Source organism: Bubalus bubalis, chromosome 2 (genome assembly GCF_019923935.1).
Source record: "Bubalus bubalis isolate 160015118507 breed Murrah chromosome 2, NDDB_SH_1, whole genome shotgun sequence".
Lineage (NCBI taxonomy): Eukaryota > Metazoa > Chordata > Mammalia > Artiodactyla > Bovidae > Bubalus > Bubalus bubalis.
The window spans coordinates 37,248,661-37,254,883 of NC_059158.1; the positions used below are offsets into that span (position 1 = coordinate 37,248,661).

General features: G+C 48.0%; 1 non-coding gene across 1 annotated transcript; it reads left to right on the forward strand.

Annotated features, from left to right (window-relative positions):
- The first annotated feature begins 494 nt into the window (after nt 1-494).
- On the forward strand, nt 495-567 carry TRNAI-UAU. The gene has a single exon. It is a non-coding gene; the product is annotated as a tRNA-Ile (tRNA).
- The last annotated feature ends 5,656 nt before the right edge of the window (nt 568-6,223 follow it).

Here is a 6,223-nt window from a genome sequence, read left to right on the forward strand (position 1 = left end):
CATTGCTTGGCATGTGTGAATTATTTCTGATATTTTTTGTTTTCCTCAGACTGGGATGTGCCTGGAAATATCAGTTGTATCTCCTATATCAGATGTGGGCTCCTTGAGGCCACGCTGTGTCTCCCCTCAAATTGGGGCTCCCTGAGAGCAGGGCTGTGTCCCCTCAGATTGGGGCTCCCTGAGGCAGGGCTGTGTCTCCCCTCAGACTGGGGCTCCCTGAGGAGGGCCTGTGTCTCCCCTCAGACTGGGGCTCCTTGAGGAGCTTTCTCTACCTCAGATTAAAGGTGGAAAATGAATCTCCCACAACAGGCTGAGGGTTCTCTGAAGGAAGAAAGTCTTGAGGAAAACTACAAACTCTTTTCTCTGGAAAATGAACAGATACACAAGAAGCTACTAGGGATTCATAGACCCCATCCAGCGTCTGCACAGTTTTTCAGCCAGATGGAGACAAAAAGACTAGAGTAAAAAGACATGAAGTGAAAGTCAGACTATCTGCCCTCTTAGTGCGGTAGGCAGCACATTAGTCTTATAATCTGAAGGTCCTGAGTTCAAGCCTCAGAGAGGGCAGATCCTTCACTTCTGGGGCTTTCCAGGTGACACATTGGTAAAGAATCCACCTGCCAGAATCTTTGTAAGAGATGCAGATTTAATCCCTTGGTCGGGAAAATCTCCTTGGAGAAGGAAATTACAATCTGCTCCAGTATTCTTGCCTGGAAAATTACAAGGAGAGAGGAGCCCAGTAGGCTATTGTCCATGGGGTCTTGAAGAGTTGGACACAACTGAGCGTGCTCGCGTACACACACACACACAGACATGATGTAGGAGGTAGTTTCTTGCATATTGTACAATGCAGTACACATGATGTTTTCCTTTTGCTTTTTCACCCGCAGTGCCTCATAGTGTTTGGAAATGTGAGTTAATTCCCAGTTACCCAGGGGTAATTATATTAGCAGATTATCTGTGAAATGTTAAAAAAAAAAAAAAAAACTCATGAAACAACAAGAACAAAATCAAAATCTATTGCCCTGTTGCCCCTGAAACTCCTGTGTCACTGCCCTGGCTTAAGTGGCACCTGTTCAGAAGACAATTGGACTTACCCTGGTGGCCAAGCTCATGCTATAGTGATTCCTTTTATTGATCTCCTGCCCAGCACTGTACCAGAGCTCTACATCCATTTTGGTCCCTATACCTTCTGGGGATGACAGGATTTATTGTGCCCATTTGACAAAGGAGGTAAACAAGATTCCAAAAATTCTAATAACTTCCACAAGCCTGCCTGGCAACTAGGCATGTGAGATGGGGTTTGGATCTAGTACTGCTGATCTCTTCTCTCTCACACTAAGCTTCCAAGCTCCATACACCATTAAGAGAGTCAACCTGCCCCCATCCCAGCACTCACATGGTGCCAGCTTCTGGGCAGACGTGGCACCTGGCCTGGCAGGTGCATTCTTGTGGACAGTCCCCCTAGTCTGACATCACCTCTTGAGGGGTATCTGTAGGGTTTGCCCTGGCTTTGGTCCCACTTCAGTTAGACTAGCTGTGTGACTTTTGAGTGGTGTCACACCCTCTCTGGGCTCCATCTCTCAGCTATACAAGGAGACATTTAGACTAATCCAGTGGACGGCCTTCCAGGTGTGACCTGCTGGCACACAGGCACCTCTATGTGTCAGGGTGAGTGGTCGTATGGTGAAGAAGAGACATCTTTTCCTGTTCACCTCTCTGTGGCCCCCATGCCTTTTATTCTGATGATCTTTGCATCCTGAAAATGCAGAGCACGTGGTTCTGTGTCTCCAGGAGATGAACCAGGGGCCAAGTATGCGTGCAGGTGATACGCTCTTAGGCTGTTCCCTGAGGCTGGGGATTGCAGACTGGCAGTTCCGCCCCTGATGCGTGATACGTCTGCGGCATTGCTCATGTATGTAGACTGTTGATAAATGAATAAATAAACAGATGAACGAGTAAATGCAAGTGCCCAAGACTCACAGCCCCTCCAGAGGACCCCAGTCCAGGTCAGAATCCTCTTCCTGCCCTGCCCCATCCCACCCTCCCGCTCCACCGCCCCCCACAATCTGGAAGGAAACAGCCTCCCTCTCTGAACTGTCCATCTGTGTCAGCTGCTGGACCTTTTGCCGACACTTACGCCCTGTCCCCGTTCCCATGCCCGTGGCTGTTTCCACTGCTCCCACTTGCCCTCATCCTCACATTTTGCTCCCACCATCTCCTTCCTTCTCTGATTCACGCATTTCTTAATTATGATGCAGCATTCACAGACAGACAGAAACGGTGTCTGGAGGAGGGAGCCCGGCCTCCCACTTTAGCTCAGGGATCCAGGAGATGAGACACCTGTGCAGGTGTGGCAAGCGAGGCCCTGGGGACACAGCCCATTGAAGCTGCGACTCCGGGACAGAACGTCTGGGCTAAAGCGTAATTACCACCGCATTAATATGTTAATCTCTCATAAACAGACTGAATGCCACTATTTTACTTTAAATAATTAGCTGCTGAGAAGACGTATAGTTCTGGGAAAGTCGCTGGGGCTGCGGCTGAGGGTTTAATATTTTAATTAAAGCTTTTCTGAAAAATATTTACCATGGCCTCTGATACTGTCGGGAAAGAAAGACAGGAAAGAGGAAGAAGGTAAGATGAGAGGAAGAAGGAAAGGAAGGAAGTGGGAGAGAGGGAGGAAGAGAAAGAGGAAGGAAAGTGTACACAGGGAGAAAAAGGTCCTAGAAGAGGAGCAGGAAGGAAGCCCCTCTGAAATCCCCCCATGAGCAACCTCACAGTCTCCCGGGGCATTCCTGACTATGATCCAAGGAGCCCTAAACTCGATTTTGAAGAGAATACAAATCCTTCACCCCCTGTGGCATGCTCCTGTGTTTATTTTATTTATTTGGCTGCGCCTGGTGCAACACGTGGGATCTAGTTCCCTGACCAGGGATCGAACCTGGGCCCCCTGCACTGGAAGTGTGGAGTCTTAGCCACTGGACTGCCAGGGAAGTCCCTGCTCCTGTGTTTCTAATTCTTGTCTTTCTAGCCCCTCCATGTCTCCTTGAGTCTCCAGAGCCCACTCTCTCGCAGCCTCATCTGACCACCTCCTATCACCCCATCATGGACACCCCCAGCCCCCAGGCAGCAGGGGTCCCATAGGCAGGACACCTGAGCAAGGGCCTATGGCTCTCAGGGACTCTCTCGATGGGGCAGGGACTCTGAGCTGGGAGCAGGAGCCCCAGCTCCTGAGATGTCTTTTTATGACTCTTTTTTTTTTTAAAAATTCAACCATCAGCTGGGTTTAATCACCAGCTGTATGTATGTGTGCATGTTCTCAGGCCCAGCATCTCTGGTCTCCCCTCTCTGCTGCCACCCCTCTTTACTAGCCTTAATTACAGCAATTTAGGAGGCCTGCTTAAGATTGCAGAGTAAACCTATCAATATTTCACTTAAGAATGGATTTCTGTCGGATGGTATCAGAAGCCTATAAATGAGAAATATGAAACTTGTTCTCAGGTAGACACACACACACACACACACACACACCCTCTGATGAATTATTAACACGTGATTTCCTGTCTCAGGTACTGGCAACAGCTGAGAGCTCTTCCGCTATAGACAGAGATGAGCATTTCTACAGGAGCTATTTGCATAAAACACATTGAAATAAATAGGAGAACAGTGTGGCTCTGTGTCCTGAGGTTTCCTGTTGTGAGGACCCAGGAGACACTGCTGCTCTGAGCAGTTGGGTTTTTGGAAGAAGAAAGGTCATGTTCGCCAGTGAAGAGGGCAGGGTCACCAACGGGCTGCAAACACAGCATCCATGTCGGGACAGAGAAGGGGCTGGGACCCAGGACCCCTGTTGTTCCCCTTCCCTCATCTTCCTCTCACTCCTTGTGGATCCAGAGTCACGGGAGCTCTCTCAACCATAGGGTCTGCAAGGGGGTTACTCTCAGCATTGGGAACTGTGGATCCTTGGGGAACAAACATAGGCTTTCTGACCTGACAGTCCTGAGTCACTTGTTAACTGGGGGACCCCAGGAAAGTCATATCTTCACTGAATCTGTTTTCCCCAACTCTAAATGGGAAGACAATTGTACCCGTCTCATGGGGTAGAACTAGCGATGGTAACGCTAAAGCCCCTATACTGAGGGGGCCTTCAGGATGGTCACTTTGGTGGCAGAGGTGACAAGGTGATTTCTTGGTATGGTTGGTTGTAGGTGCCATACCTTAAAAAGGATATTGACCAACTCAGTTTGTCCAGAAAGAGGACACTAGGGTGCTGAATGGTCGGGAAACTAAGGACACATAAGAGCAAATCGAAAGGACTGGGAGTGTTTAGCCTAGAGAACTTGTGTCTCAGGATGATATACTTGCTTGCCCTCTTTAAGTACATCTTCAACATCGTCTTGCCAAAAATGGATCAGAGATGTTATGTGAAGCCCCTAAGCTCTCACCCCAGGGGGAAATAGAAACTACAGGAAAAACTCAGATTACTATAAAGGATGTTTTAACCATCTGAACTGTATAAAGATGGAATGTGCTATTTCGCATGGTTCTGAGTCCCGATTACTCACCTTTTTCAGGAGTGACTGGCTGACCACTCTGCAGGGATTCATAGAGGTGACTCATCATTCCCAACTGGAGACTAAGCTTTCAGGTCATCTGGTCTCTGATTCCACACAGAGGGCCCTTCACTAGAGCAACAGCCCTCTCCTCTTTCCATCGCTTCCCTCACTGCCCCCCTGGGGAAGAGGCGATTTCTCTGTGGGCAGCTTTGGGGGAGAATCTGAGTGCTCTCCGCTTTGGGGATCTTCCTGTTGACAGAAAGCACAGATATTCTGTTTATTCCCACCACGAGAGGAGGGTGGGACTGCAGATGCCCAGCTCTTCCTGAGACTCAGTAAGCCTGGTAAATTTAGGCATGAGGTATTACAAGCCCACCTTGCTAAGAGACCTTAATGCCACAGTCTCCATTGTTCTTCAGAGGTAGTGAAGGTAATATTTGGCTTCCATTTTGCGTGAGTCCTATTATCTATTTCTCAGAAAACTCTGAATGAGGTGTAGGGGAAGGAATGTTAGTCATTGAGCCCTTGAGACCTTAAGGTAGTTCAGTTTCCTGAGGTCGTAACCTAGAGTGGTCACGGCCTCGTTGCTTTCAGATCTCTTTCCAGCCCTCCTGCATATGATGCTTCCCAGCCTCCTTTGCCAGTTAGTCTCTTGTTGGGTCAGCTAATAGGAGGAATAGTGGGAGACAGCAGAAAATGAAAAGTGAGGAACCAGGGTATTTCTCCCTCTCTTGTCCTGCTTTAAGGCATCTCTTCAGAATGGCTGATTCTCCAATGCGGTTCCAACTCCTACCCCACAGCCTTGGCACCTGGTTTCTGGTAACAGCACCTCCTGTTGTCCCCCCTGCCCTGAGGGTCATAGTGGCTTCCTGTTTTTGCTGACTTCTGGTTGCTTTTGCTCCCCTTTTTGGTTCCTCAGCTATTCCAGTACTTGTGTAACCAGTGTCCTGTATTAATCTCTCTGATGGAAATACCTAGTATGGGTTACATTCTCCTGATTGGACCTTGAATGATACAGAAAAGAGTGTTCACTGGGGGATATTATGCAGCTGATTCCCCAGATGACCAGCACTGTGAAGGTCACCATGTGATTCATAGGTTCCCTAGTGCTCACCTAGCAACAGTCAGAATCGGACATGGAACAACAGATTGGTTCTAAATTGGGAAAGGAGTACATCAAGACTGTGTATTATCACCCTGCTTATTTAACTTATATGCAGAGTACATCATGGGAAATGCCAGGCTGGATGAGCACAAGCTGGAATCAAGATGACGGGGAGAAATATCAATAACCTCAGCTAGGCAGATGACACCACCCTCATGGCAGAAAGCAAAGAAGATCTACAGAGCCTCTTGATGAGGCTGAAAGAGAAGAGTGAAAAAGCTGGCTTAAAGCTCAGCATTCAAAAAAATGAAGATCAGGGCATTCGGTCCCATCACTTCATGGCAAATAGATGTGGAAACAATGGAAACAGTGACAGACTTTATTTTATTGGGCTCCCAAATCACTGCAGATGGTAACTGCAGCCATGAAATTAAAAGACGCTTGCTCCTTGGAAGAAAAGCTCTGACCAACCTAGACAGCATATTAAAAAGCAGAGACATTACTTTGTTAACAAAGGTCTATCTAGTCAAAGCTACGGTTTTTCCAGTGGTCACGTATGGAT